Below are 15,902 nucleotides of genomic sequence, written 5' to 3' on the forward strand. Positions count from 1 at the left end.
ATGTATGTATGTATGTATGTATGTATGTATGTATGTATGTATGTATGTATGTATGTATGTATGTATGTATGTATGTATGTATGTATGTATGTATGTATGTATGTATGTATGTATGTATGTATGTATGTATGTATGTATGTATGTATGTATGTATGTATGTATGTATGTATGTATGCATGCGTGCATGCGTGCATGTATGTATGTATGTATCTATGTATGTATGTATGTATGTATGTATGTATCTATGTATATGTTAGGCCAAAAAGATAGATCGTTTCTGGTCGCCGCCCGCGTCATTTCAGAACCCTAGCGCGTCATAGCTTTTTGGGGTGGGGTGGGTGGGTAGGTGGGTGGATGGGTGTCGGGGTTACATGCTCATCAGTACAGCTATCCTTAGTATCCCTGTTTGCATGTCAAAAATGCTAATAAGAAAACGGAAGTATTATGCAGCTAATGATAAAAGACAATTACTGTTGCATCAATAGTGCCAAACCAGCATTATTAGGAATAAAAAGAGAAAGGGTAACAAAGAAAAAAAAGAAAACCAAGTCGCCGCATCACTTTTGCTGAATGTCAAGGACCAGAAACAGTGTTTTGCCTTACATTAGATTTATGAACATCATCCTTTGTATTGACAAGGGGCGGGATAATTTAATCATAACAATATTAATTGACAACGATGTAGCCTGTCATACTGTACACGACGTCTATCATATTAGGTCATTATTCTGGAAATTGGGTGGCCTTGTTTTTAATAAAACATTGTTGTGTCGCTAAAAATGAGTCCGTAAATAATATATACATTTTGTGAACAATGCACACTGGGTACGGCGGATCGGAATCAATTGTCTGAACCACTGGGGAACCTCGCCATCAAAGTGGTTGATTTTCAAATCGCTTCCGGTTGCCATGGTTACATCGCCGTCGGTGGCAATGTACAACCAATCTGATTGAAGAAAGAAAGTCAAATTATTAGCCGTGTGGGCGAACACATCTCGTTGCTGATGCAACGAAATCTTAGCCCCTCGCCCACGATGGCGTAGAACTGATAATGATTTTACGCTTCAGAAATGTAAAAAGATAACGAAAAAGACAAAAGTGTAACCGTAAATCCACAGTAACGTCTCTCACCGAAGAAATCGATTTTTTTCAACGGCATCGTTGGCTCTAGGTAGTCGGCCTAAGGTGTGGACATGTACAGACGACAAATTGTAAAGACAAAAGGTCGTTAAAAGGTCATCGAGATTATAACAGACATATCGTGACATTGAGAAAAGCAGTCAGATTAATGACCAGGATGCTGAGTGATTTTGAACGTTAACATCTCAGTATCGTTGATGATTTGTTTTTTTAACATTTCATGGCCTAAGATGAACGCCACTGGCATAAAATATGCATTCTTTATTAATTTCAGAAATAGTGAACCTTAAAACAGCACTGGAGTTGACTTTGTTTCTGAATACAAAACGACGTAGTTTTACGTTTGACGACAGAACCTGTAGACTGGAAGATCCGTCGCTCGAGGGCGCTCTCTACGCTCCCCGCTCTTAGGGAGCGACGTCGAGCGACGGATCTTTCAGTGTACAGAGCCTGGTGAGTAAAATATCCATGACGTCACCTCCAGACGGCGATGTTGAGAAAACTTTAAAGGGTATTTTAAGTCATTCCTTCGAAGAACTGTCCATTTTAAACTCGTGTTTTGCTATCTTTTCACTCGTTTAAATACACAAGTTTTGTAATAAGGCTTCGGTGTATATTTCATGAATCTAAGCTAGGCAAATTTCCATCCACAGGGACAGAACTTGGTGAAATCTTTGAATCGATGGAATCGAATACATAAATGAAGGTCAACGATGTATCAATATTGTTAAAATTACATTAGCTGTAACTCTGACTAATTTTTCACTACTCTGTTTCAATGTATCAACTACAGAATTTTACAATAATCCGATCATCATGACCAATGCCCGGTGTCCTGCTTGCCAACACAGCCTGTATATGTGAAATGACCATTGTTATTGTTGATAAATGTTATTGTAGTCCGGACTTGAATACAAAATTCAAACAATAACTGTGCAGACTATACTCATATAAGGTATATTTATATGAGTTTAAATATTAGGAATTTCTCCCTGGTTTAGGGATTCAAACCACACCAGAAACTGAAGATGATACACATAACAAACAAAATTTTAAAAATGATGAAAGTTACAGCTAAAAGAACGCGCCTCGGGGACAGATATTCGAACTCTCAAACTTTCCCTGTTCTTTTTCTGATCTCTCATTTGTGGGGGTTCACTTTGAAACCCTCGGAGTATAAGAAAGACTTGACTTGACTTTTACAAATGCTAGCAACCTTTAGACAATACAGGCTAATTAGCGTACTTGCGCAAAGTAATTTCACTGTGATGTTGGCGTAACGATTAATAAAGTTCCAGAATGTACATCTACCGTTGCCTTTTATTGGGCAATTTTTTCTTCGCGGAACAGCATATAGCACAATGTTAGTGCAGGATTATCGTAAAAAAGGTTATCAATTCCTTTAAACCATTTTCTTATATTAATATTATTTTTTGTACTTCAAAGTCCCAGTAACTATAAATAAACCCTGCATACTCCGTAGAAGTTAATGAACAATTGAGTAAAATTAACTTGCTAAAACCGTCACTGTAGATGACAGAACTGTAAAACCCCGCTTTAAAATCATTAGTTTTGGATCTCATATCTGTACTGCAATTTTGCATGGTCGTTTTTCTTGCAATTGCTTTTGTGCATGTTCTTTGATTTAATTTTTGATTTCACATAAAATGTTATTATTGTTGGGTGTTAAACACATATAGAGTAAAATATCTAAATTATATTGTATTTAGTGCTAATCAAGTTCACGTATTATTATAACCCGACCTAATTTAAAAGTGCATTAAGTACTTGTATTCTTTCAAAATTACGGATTTCATTTGAATACAGACAATCCCGTATGTAAACACAAATGTGGTCAGTTCATGGAACTTTTAAATTGTTTAAAGTTTGTTGTCTTATGACGTACCCTTGATCTCTTGACCGTCTTCAGTCTTGAAGGACAGGGTCAGTATATCAGTCGTAAATTGATCCATAATGTTGGATATTCCGTAACAAAACTCCCAATGCGAAGTATCTAAAGCGATACAAAATACATTTATTGAACATGATGTTGGCTTGATTGAGTCACAAAGTAATCGTAGGCAAAGATCAAAAGTGTGGCATAAAATTGCCGTTAATGTATCGACACTTCATCGCCATCTCAACAGCCAAATACGTTTGTAAAATTCCTCTTTCATTCCAAAAATATACACGCTTACTATAAGTTAAATAACTCCGCAAAAACAACAACTATCGTTTAACTCAATTCTGATAATAACCCATGACAGGCAGATATGCTTCAAAGAACAGTTTGAATCAGTTGATGCAGCAATACGCTGAGGTGCGTCAATCTATGTTAGATAATCCGAAAACTGATGTTCACCTTGTTTGAACTAATTGAAGTAATTTGTGTACAGTGTATTGTGGGCAAAATTTAAGGAACACGATTGGAACTAAACTGAGAAAATTAGATTAAAGTAATGATAAGGAAAGTGTAATGAAATCCAACATTTTAACAGTTCAAATTTTTACAAAATGGTAGAATAGTGTAAAAATTGAATATATTTTTCATCCAACAAAACAACAACAAACACAAAGATTATCGGTATATCCCTTCAATCGATTCATTTTGGCGAAAAACGTTTTATTTTTGTGTAAATATTATACAGAAACGAGAAAAAATGCATAAAATGTCTCTGATTGATGACATTTGAGTGGGGCGCTTTTGAAATGCCCCTTGCTATTTCTCGTTTTGGGCTATAAACGTTAAATCTAGTCAGGCACATTTGACCATAACTGATTTCGCTTTATTTCGATAGAAAAAAAACTTTGTTTTGGTTGAGGAAAAGTAACAAAGTGAGATTAGTACTAGTATTTCAGTAACGAAGAAACTACAGACAAGTTCATACGTGTTCATTCAAATATACGTATTGTTGATGCGTTTTGAGCATATTACATTAGGTACTGCCATGCAATGATTCTTACTCAGATCATTTCCAGAGAATGGCAAATTTTGAATGCGGTGATAAATATGTTAAGCAAATTGTTTATGTAAACCCGAGTTTAATTATTCTAGAACATTCTCAAGGTCACTGTCCTTCACGACCTCACAACCTTGAATTCAACTAGTAATGTTTGGAATATTCTGGAATTTATTAGTCGTGTAAGGGAAATATTTTAAGGGCAGTTATTAGCTATCAATAGAAGTTCTAGATTTTTCTTATATTTTCTTACATAGCCACTTAAGTATAAATAGGGGACCGGCACAGCTTGCAGTCAGACAGTTTTCGTAACATTTATCTGTTTATACTAACTTATGATACAGTTCGCATAAGTAACAGCCATACCGGTTGTGTACTGATTTGACATCAAATATCTCTAAATTTCATTCTTCCCTCTAAGTACAATGGAAACCCCTGTATGCAGTAAATGACTTTGGCCTTTAAGCTTATCAGTGATTTGTACTTTTGAAGACCAAGACTTGGTCTTCATTTGCTACAATTATTGAAAGCAGAAATTTCTCACATATTAAGCACATTTAACTTTTGTGCAAATTTCAGTGTGGACATATGGCTGCAATTGGTCCTACGGGATGTCTTAATTTGATCTAGATAATGTTAATCATTTTGTGGACTTAGGTTTGAAACTGCTGTATTAGTGTTCCGAGAAATCATATTATTGCTGACATCTAAAGGGTAGACAATGAAACTGCATATAAAAGGTATTAATGAACCAGTCATTCGATGCAATTTGCACATTTGTGTTTTTTAATTTACTCATTTTTATATCAATCAACCATACAATCAATAATCAAACACCATCACTGAAGAGAGAGAGAGAGAGAGAGAGAGAGAGAGAGAGAGAGAGAGAGAGAGAGAGAGAGAGAGAGAGAGAGAGAGAGAGAGAGAGAGAGAGAGAGAGAGAGAGAGAGAGAGAGAGGGGGAGGGATGAGGGAGACAGACAGACAAACAGGCAGAGGGGAGGGAGCAAGGGAGAGAGGGAGGGAGATAGAGGGGGAGACACATATGGAGGAGAGACTTAGAGATAAAGAAGGGGTGTTAAGTAATAGAGCCATAGATGCAGTATATTCTGTGGTGCATAGAATTCTCAGTTCAGGTTAACCAAAACATAAAAGAACTGCTATTTATTTTCGCACAATGAAAGTTAACCCATCATTCTGTTGACATTGCCGGTTGTATTTGTAAATAAAGCGAACTATTGGTCGATGGAGGAATTTCATATCCACTATGAGCTCCGACCATCAACGTTGTATTGCCAAGGTTCTCCAAGGAGTTCTTTTGCAGGATGAAAACGAACGAGCGTGTCTTGAATTCAATAGCACCACCACCAGGCTTAGTCTTGTTAAGTATGAGTATAGATAGTTAGCTCATCGAACACTGTCAGAAATTTTTCGGCGATGTCTTTTACAACTTCCTGTTCTAGGTCACTACCGACAGTCGGGAAAATGTCATCAACGATTTGTTGCAGGTTTCTCAGTATTTCTGTGAAAAACACGAAAACCAGTAGTTTAATACTTTTTTTCCCTAATGAAAGCAGTGATTTTGGCTTACTATTGATTGATAAAACCTGTCATACTGATTCACACTGAATGAAGTCAACATGACTTTCATTCACCAATAATCTTGCAAACTTATACATTTATATATTAACATTCAAAATATTGTACTTAACAATACTCACAGATAGGCTGATTAATTTGTTTCTGATCAGTTTTGTACGTCAAGTGCAGATATTCTTGATCTAGTAGTCATTCATGATAAACGAACATGATAGGAAGCTGTTGTCAAACAACGCTCAAAAAGTAGAAAAGCTTAAACAAACTAACCTGCCGTTACTTTGATACTTTCATTCAAAGTGATATTCTGCCCTCGAACATGCAGGATATGGTCGTTTATTTCATCAAGTTTCTGCCGAAAGATACAGATGTGTAGGACTGATGTAGACAACCAACGATCAAATACGGTTCTGCTCATAACACTGATACGAGGAACAAAAAAACTTACATGCGCTAACATGGGAGAATGTAGCAACAGCAATACCTCAGACACAGACAAAACATCCTCTTAAGAATATGGACTCGCAACCTTGGACATGGAAAGACAGTGTTTTGCTACATATTAGACCGATTACTGCAATAGCGACACCATTTCGACATAAATATCACGCTTGCATATATTTTGCACATGGACCTGGCGACATGCAGCCCTTGGTAAGGTTTATGAACCCTTAGAAACATGCTCAATATAGAACGTTATAAATCATCGGCAACGATCGATTTTAAATGTGCAAGTAACAATAGAGCACGTATCCCTGACCGTTTAAAGTGTCAGTTGGTCTAGATCTTATTTAAGGTTGACATGTTTGTAAGAAATAACATTACCGGTATATAGAGTACGTCCGGTAAGACAAATTTAGATTTTATTTGCTGTAATAAGGTCATATGCCGTCTCCCTACATTACCTGAGACGTTGTCAGGGACGGAATTGTAACATAAGAAGTCGGCAACTGTGTCTCAGTGTTTCCACTACCTATTTATGAACGAACATCAAGGCGGAGTACATCAGCGTCGAATGTTTGAATTCGATGTCTTGTGATTAAATGTCACGCATGCTGTTAAATGCAGATGTCATTGAATGCTCATAAAATATTTAATATCCAAACTACGATGCATGTGAAATTAACTATCTGAATTTAAGGGTGATTAAACATCTCTATCTTTAAACACTAAGCAATCCCTTTACCCCGACAACCTACAATAACTCGACATTATAGAGATACGGTACGACGTCTGAAAGAAGAGTTGCACTGGTTCTTCAATTGGACTACCTACAGTATATATTGTCATAATGTCATTCTAGTGAACGTAATGAACATGTTTGCAACTCGTCAATTTTGGCATCTACATTACTTCAACATCTCACTGTATATCTGTTTCAAAGCACTGTTGTCTCTTTTTAACGAGGCGCTAAATGTAAAAAACTCAATTTACACAATCACGCTTATTTTAGAGATGAAAAAGGTGGGAAATGAATACAGACAGGAAATTTTAGTATATATATATATATATATATATATATATAATATATATATATATATATATATATATTATATATATATATATATCTAAAATTTCCTGTCTGTATATAAATATATATATATATATATATATATAATATATATATTATATATGTGTGTATGTGCGCACACGCACACACATATTATATATATATATATATATATTATATATATATATATATATATATATATATATATATATATATATATATATATATATATATATATATATAATTACTGTAGCTGCGCTCGATGATGCTAGATGAGAACGTTGTAAATAATAACACAAATTACTTCAAGTACAAAGTAATAATATCTGTTGCTTAAGATTCATGCATCATGCAATCTTCAGACAGAAGAAGTGAAAGGATTCTTAACTCGACACTCTCATTTATTATTTGTTTGGAACGTACCATTATATTTATAGGTGGTGTTAAAATTTGATAATAATTTTTGTTTTGGTGGTGACATTTAAGACCAACTCAGAGCGTTTGTTTAACTGCGAAGATTTGTCATCATTGATAATGCGTAGGTTTTCTGATATACAAAGATTACATCGTTTGCTTATGTTAGAGTAACTCGATGCTTTGTCAATAATTGAACACGACATGTCAAAGACTTATTTCCTTTCTTTTAAGGACCAGATGTACTTGGAGAGCTGTAAGCAGTGTAGATACCTTTCGCTACGGAACGATTGCATGTGATTGGCGAAGCGCGTCTTGAAGGTGTTATCATTGAGGCCGACGTAGATCTTCTCCGTGTTGCCCCATTGATACCTTGGCCTTATAAACCACACCTTTGACTTCACAGTTACCCTTCAAGTGGCATGCAGACTTGACCCGGCAGCAATTACAATCAGCCATATAAACGAGAGTGTCGAGCAAAGAATCCTTTCACTTCGCTTCGCGAATCACAGATTTATGGACAGACTTCGCCTCCATCTTTGGTATTATGCTTCCGCTTTGAAAATTTTTGAGTATATATGAGAAAGCCAAATCACCAAGGCGAAGGAGAAGATAGTACCCTGTGAACCACACACTTCAATGATCAATAGGGCTTGAGCGCCCGTTCATACCTGGGGGAGGAGGGGGAGGCACGCCTTACAAGTAAAACATCGCTATTCCCCGACGCCGAAGTGGTAGAGCGATTTGTGTATGGTAATGCAATACAACGAGGGGTAATAAGGGCGAATGAAGACTAGTTATGGGTGTTTTAATAAAACACCACATGCTTGTGTTCTTCAATGTTATGAACATGCTTCGATGTTTAGACACTGAAACAAATGATTACATAATGAGAAGTTCGCTTAGCTATTCTACCTACTGGGAATAGTCTCCCCACAAAAAATAAACAATACGTGTTTGGTTGGCTCTGTTGTTGTAATGAGCTCTTCACGCCTATGCGCAGTTGAAATGGAAAATCTTGCTGTTATTGTCATAGGCTCGTTGCTCACCCGGAACGCTCGTAATACTCTAATCACTCACCACTGTTACAAAGCTGAAGACAGCACCACACGTAATATTATTTACGGTTTGTTTAAATTCATCGAAGTGTATAAACCAGTTTTCTAACGGGTGAAAAAAACTCATCAATGGCTACTCTGATGTAGTAGTAGTAGTAGTAGTTTTGTTTATTATAGTGACATGAGGTTTTCCCTCCCAGCCCAATGGGCTTATATGTCACCTAGAATCAAAAAAATATACAGTACAAAGAAAGACGGTGCACAATAACAAATACATTGTTTTCTGTGAAAAAAATGATAATATTTAGCTGTTTCTATATAAGACATCTTTTCTTTTCAGAAAAGCCTTTTCTATGTATTTTGCCGTATTTCGAATATTTACTGGGTTTGTTAATAAATATACCAATTTCTGGTTTGACGACAGGTTGTTGAATTCGACATTATCAAAATTAATGAGCGTATTCCTTATATCATCATAAAGATTACAATACAGAAGGAAATGGGTTTCGTTTTCTACAGCCCCTTGGTCACAAAATATACAAAGTCTATCATTCGTTGCTTCGCCTCTATATCGGCCTGTTTCTATACGTAGAGGTAATACACCCGATCGAAACTGCGCTAAAAAAGACCGCTGGCTTCGAGAAAGATTCATGGAAACGTACAATTCGGTTCGATAAACGTTTTTGAAAAGAATGTATGTACGTAATTTTGTTTTATCTCTAGCAGTTTGAGCCCAAATTAATTCCTGTTGGAAACGCAGACGCTGCTTTAATATAGAGAGGTTTATAGGCAAAAAAAATATCAAAATATGTGTCAAGATTAACATCGTCAAATATTTTACAAATCTCTGAGGACCAGTTACTATAATTAAGTGCAAAATCCCATAGAAATATTTTCTTTGTTAATCGACTCTCATCTAATTGAATAAGATGATTCCAATATCTGATCATAGACACATGTCTACGAACCCTGCAAGAATCCCAGCCAGTATCCCCTGTAATTGCGTGAATTGGCGTGAATCGGTGAACACCAAGGAAAAAGCGAAGTGCCCTATTTTGTATCATATCACACTTGTCATGTTTACCATATCCCCATACCCCAGAACAATAATCAAGTATAGGAGACACACACGAATCATACAATTTTGTATAGGTACTAAAGCCCATATTTTTCAGTGTTTTAAACTTGCGATTTACAGCTCCAAGGGCTCTACCCGCCGATTCAGCAAGATTCGCAGACGTAATAGAAAAATCTAGAAATTCGTTTAAAATAACCCCAAGATATTTATATCTGTCAACATAATGTAAAACATTTCTACCTATATGAAACTGAAAATCACTTCGTGGAGATGTATCCTTACGAAAATGAACAACTTTAGACTTTAGATTATTAACAATTAGTCTCCATTTCGAACACCATTCGTTTACTCGATCAAGCATTGCTTGCATATCAAGCTCGTTATCAGAGATGAGAACAATATCATCGGCAAAAAGGAGTATGGAAATATTACAATCATCAACTGTTACCCCTTTCTGTAACGATTTTAACTCAGTAGCAAGATCATTTATGAACAATGCAAATAGAGATGGGGACAAATTGTCGCCCTGACGAACACCACAACTTGTATGAAACCAGTCTGTACACAAATTATTAACTTTAACACAAGCCTCGGTGTCATGGTACATTGCTTTGATACTGTTGTACATATTACCATCAACTCCATTCAGCAATAGTTTATAAAACATGGCATCCCTATTTACATAATCAAAAGCTTTCTGTAAGTCAATAAAAGTTGTAAAAGTCGATGAACCATAAGCAAGTCTGTTCTTTATAATAGATGACAACACAAATATATGGTCTTGGCATGACCTATTACGTCGGAACCCGTTTTGCTCGTCAACCAAAATATTCTCATCCTCAAAATACTGCAAAATCCGAGAATTTAACAGAGCACTATACAATTTAGAGATTGTAGATTGCAAACTAATGCCTCTGTAATTAAGTGGAATTCTACTGTCTTTAGTAATATCTTTTGGAATTGGATAAACGATAGCTCGCTTCCACATCTCAGGAATCTTACCAGCGTCAAAACATAACTGAAACAACTGGTGTAAGACAGAAATACAAGTGTCATTTTTCAAAACTTCGTAAGGTATACTATCCACCCCCACGGCTTTACCGCTTTTACTTTTCCCAACTACTTTTCGAACTTCATCCAACGTAAAATTTCTATTCAATACAGGATTATTTTCATAAAGTGGGTCATTCATACGACTTTCCAAATTTTCTTTGTGGTAATTCATTCTTTCGAAAAAGTCATCATCAAAATGACCGGTACTAGGATTACAATACAAAGAAGAAAAGTCTTGATGCCATACTCTCAACACATCATCATCAGAACATAGAATATTCCCAACATCATCATATACCTCCATAGGTATTGGGTTCTTTTTGGGAGAACCAAGCCTCTTTAAGTGATCCCAAAATTGTTGCGGGTTACTGGTGCAGGATGATTCAATATCCAACATAAAATTATTTCTATATTCACGCTCATAAAAACGTAACTTTTTATCAAAAATCAACCTAGATTATTTGAAATCAGAGCGTAAAGTGTGCCTAATTGTATTCCGGCCTCTAAACTTTGTGAACGCTCTTTCATTCTTTTTCATATCATTCCACAGGGCAGAGAGTTCAGCGTTCCAGTAGACCTGTTTCAAAATGACCTACATTACACGTCCTACACACGTGTACTGCATGCTCTGATTGGTTAATCCACTTCTCTAAGGTCCACTTTCGGAGCAGTCATTGGAGGGACCTCATGTGTTAGGTCTCATTATTATGTATTATTCAATTTACAGCTTCCTGATTGGTTAATGTGTAGGTCCGGTCCTCCAGTGTTCACTGCCTCATTATGCAATGTCCCATGTACTTTTGGATGATGCCTGCTCTTGGTCGCAGCTCGATCCCAGTATATGAAGAAAGGTACTCATGCCGAGTATTTGTAAAAATATCTAGATAGATGTGACCTTGTTCGAGAGTTTCTTCTACTATTCACGGCATTTTATGTGAAACTGTGAATTATACATGAATTAAATATTGTCAGGAGAAATTTTGTCCTTTTCCCTGCAGGAGTTGGTTGAAATGAGCTACTGACGCCGGAAACCGTTACGTAATTTTTGTAACGTAATGCCTTGAAGCTCTATCGTTTCCTCTTGTCATTCACAGGCCTCACAGTTGTCGATGCGGCCAAGGCTCCCGTCAAATACAAAATGAAAATGAAAAGCGTGTACTTTGTACGTAACCAACATTGGAAAACAAAGAGCCAACATGCCTGTAATGCTATATTTGGTTCAAGTCGATGAATTTAAAAAAATAAAATCATTTATAATAGTTTCTCTTGTGTCTGTCCAATTTCGTACAAAACTATTCGGAATTTGGTAGCCCAGGCCATGTTTTTGCTAGCGATTGAATGCGCTACCTTTGAGTCTGCGCAGTATAGTGAGTTAGTTTCTGCCGGATTCCGGGTGAAACTCCCCTGTATAGCGTTCACCCGACTCATCGCGTCCACTCCACTCACGCGCGCGTTTCACACGAAAGCAAAATACATATTGTTGCGTTCACTCCTCTCAAACATTAACAAATCACAGACTTGAACCGAGTCTACTTAATGCATAAAGGGACAGAGATAAGTAAAAACATGGATATTTAACGTATGAAGGTTTGTCGGGCATTTTTCGTTGTAACTTTCGGCCGATCCGTGAACATCACGAATAACGTATTACTTCAGCGGTAGCCAGGAAGCACGTGAGACATTGCATAATGAGGCAGTGAACACTGGAAGAACGGACCTACACATTAACCAATCAGAGAGCTGTAAAGTGAATAATACATAGTAATGAGACCTAACGCATGAGGTCCCACCAATCAGCGTAACGCAAATGGACCTTAAATTACCAGATGAACCAATCACTGATGTTGGTACATATGTCATGGACCTGACTTATGAAACAGGACTAGTAAGGCTTCTGATGACGAAATCGTTTACGAACCTTTTTAGAACAATCATAGTTTGGTATCACAGTATTCATTTCACAAATAATGGAGTCACACAGATTTCGGTAAATGTTGTCAATTTCAAGCTGTGTTTCTCTACACTGCTCAATCTTCGTGACAATTTCTGAAATAGCATTCTTCGCTATCTCTGACGACAAAAAATTCGACGGGATTTGATCTAATCGATACTTTAACCTCCTGTGGGCATCACTAGAACCATGATCAGTAAAATTTGCATTGGTATGTGTATTGAGTAAGCATGGATGATCACAGAAATCAAATGAGAGCAAGGAATGATCTGGAAGTTTACACCTGTCACCCAACAAGTTATATAAGCCCAAGTCATCCACTAACACTTGCATTTTGGAAACCGCAAAATTAGCACAGTATTTAAATTGGTCATGTGGTATGCAAATATAATCTACAACTGCTGCTCCCCTACTTGACACAGAAGTGAAATTATCACTTTCGACATTACATCTGCCATTCAGGGTACACAGCTTTGCTTCTAATAAAAACTCATGGAAATCACGCCCATGTTGGTTAATGATTGGGTCAATAGAGTGCCTGTTCGGAATTTCATCAACATCGTATATATTGTCATTCAAATGTCCAAGACGGGAGTTTAAGTCCCCACAAATAAAAATGCAATCCACCTCATTATCATAGACGTACATCTGACTCAACAGGTGCCCGAAGAAATTACTCGCGTTTCTGCCCCATGGTGAATTTTCTGGTGGAAGATAACACGCAAAAACAATAAATTAATACCCAGAAATCTTATTTGTGAAGCGAACACCTAAAATACCATCATAATCTCTATCAATAATTGCCACGAAATAATCATTATATAGTGTTCTTTTTATAAATATACCAACTCCGCAAACTGTTACAAAGCTGAAGACAGCACCACACGTAATATTATTTACGGTGTGTTTAAATTCATCGAAGTGTATAAACCAGTTTTCTAACCGGTGAAAAAACTCATCAATGGCTACTGTCATGATTATTTTAAATTGTACTGTTGTGTGGGGTACACACTTGGGGATAGGTTCGGTTAGAGAGAGACAGAATAGGCCGGAGACAGATTTGAACTTGGTCATATTAAGACACAATACAAAGCTGTCTCCGGCCTATTCTGTCTCTCTCTAACCGAACCTATCCCCAAGTGTGTACCCCACATTACAAATGTGGGGTATACACTTGGGGATAGGTTCGGTTAGAGAGAGACAGAATAGGCCGGAGACAGCTTTGTATTGTGTCTTAGTAGACGTATACCATTTGGGACATAAATTTGTGTCCTAAACCCCAGCGTCGCTCACGTTGATTGGTAGGTCTTATGTCCCTATGCCCGATTTGTGTTCATTCATTGGCTGCCTATATGTCCGCAAGTCTCATTAATATTTACTGTTCCGAATGCAACTCATTCATTGGCCGCCATATGTTCTTGTCCCTGCCTCACTTTCGAGTGTTCCTTGTCTCGTTCTGCCATGTGCTCATTACTGTAACGCATCTGCGAGCCCAGCCAATCATTACCAGACAGCTAAGAACGTAGTCGCAACATTTGTGAAGAAAACTTTGTCTTTGCACCTGCTCTGCACTTCATCTCATTGTCAGGAAGCTCCGGCATCAAAGTTGTCTGCATTCCCCTGACACGTGGACATGCGACACGTGGAAATATTGGTCTTATTAGATGTTGATTGGTAGGTCTTATGTCCCTATGCCCCATTTGCGTTCATTCATTGGCTGCCTTTATGTCCTCAAGTCTCATTAATATTTACTGTTCCGAATGCAACTCATTCATTGGCCGCCATATGCTCTTGTCCTTGCCTCACTTTCGAGTGTTCCTTGTCTCGTTCTACCATGTGCTCATCACTGTAATGTACAAATGTATCTGCGCGCTAGCAAAGCAGTCCCAGACTCCAGGTGTTTCATTCATCACTTTCTAACAATGACTGACAGTAACCTTTGTGAAGCCGCCAATTATGATGGATTCAAACACAACTATCGCCATGACAATCTTAGGTCAAATATAGTATCTCTTTACGATTGCTAAATGGTCATATAATCCACCCCCAGTCATATAATCCACTCCCCCCATCTTTCTTTGTCTCTGTGGTTACCGCAGCTCCTCTACCAAAAGCATGGTCAACATTCGCAAGAAATTAAAATGAATTCCTCCGTTGAAGGTATCGTGTTCTTTTTCAAAGTCTCAAGTTTATTCGGGAAACGCGCGGCATCTAGCAGGGTTGTTTCTGATTGCCCGGAGTTTTGTCAAAGTAACTTCAAACAGGTGCACAACAGGCGCATGAATTTCTCTCCACAGTTAATGTCTTGTAATCTTTGTTTCGCATCGAATGGATCAAAAGCAGATTTAACTTGCTCATTTCGATGATATTTGTACACCAACATCGGATCTGTGGACGATTGCGAAAATAATCATCAACAGACGTGAATGTCCGAACAAACTATTTTTTTAAAGAGCTAGTCTAATTAAAGATGCTGACTACATTATACATGTACATGGATCATCTGGAATCAATGATGCAGTCCTTTATTATCAATTCGGAATTAAAGGGACATGAGCTGTAACTTTTGACTATTTTGTCAGTATTTTAGTTCTGTAAATCTACTATAGTTTCTCATCCTAATACCTGTGCTTGTGTCCATTACTCCCAAACTGCTTGTCAACACACCCAGTACATGTGTAATGACCATTGTTACTGTTGATAAATGAATTCTAGTCCGGACTTGAATACAGTATTCAACAATAACGCCTGATTATATCCATTTAGACTACATCGAAAAGGTACGCATTTGGTATTTATTTCATCATAGCCCAGGGATTAACACCAGAAACTGGCCAGGAGTCAAAACGGAGAACAATACTGAAAAAGCTAAATCGGACAGCTAATGGAGCTTTAATACACATCCGATGGCAAGCATTTTGTTGTACAAATGAACCTGTAGCTGAAGAGTGTAACTCTAAAGTTGTTTATTTGGTAAGAAGCAGCATATTTTTACTGATAGAAATATTTACATCTAATAAGACCAATATTTCCATGTGTCGCATGTCCACGTGTCAGGGGAATGCAGACAACTTTGATGCCGGAGCTTCCTGACAATGAGATGAAGTGCAGAGCAGGTGCAAAGACAAAGTTTTCTTCACAAA

This window comes from Ptychodera flava, chromosome 3 (assembly GCF_041260155.1).
Source record: "Ptychodera flava strain L36383 chromosome 3, AS_Pfla_20210202, whole genome shotgun sequence".
NCBI classification, from domain to species: domain Eukaryota; kingdom Metazoa; phylum Hemichordata; class Enteropneusta; family Ptychoderidae; genus Ptychodera; species Ptychodera flava.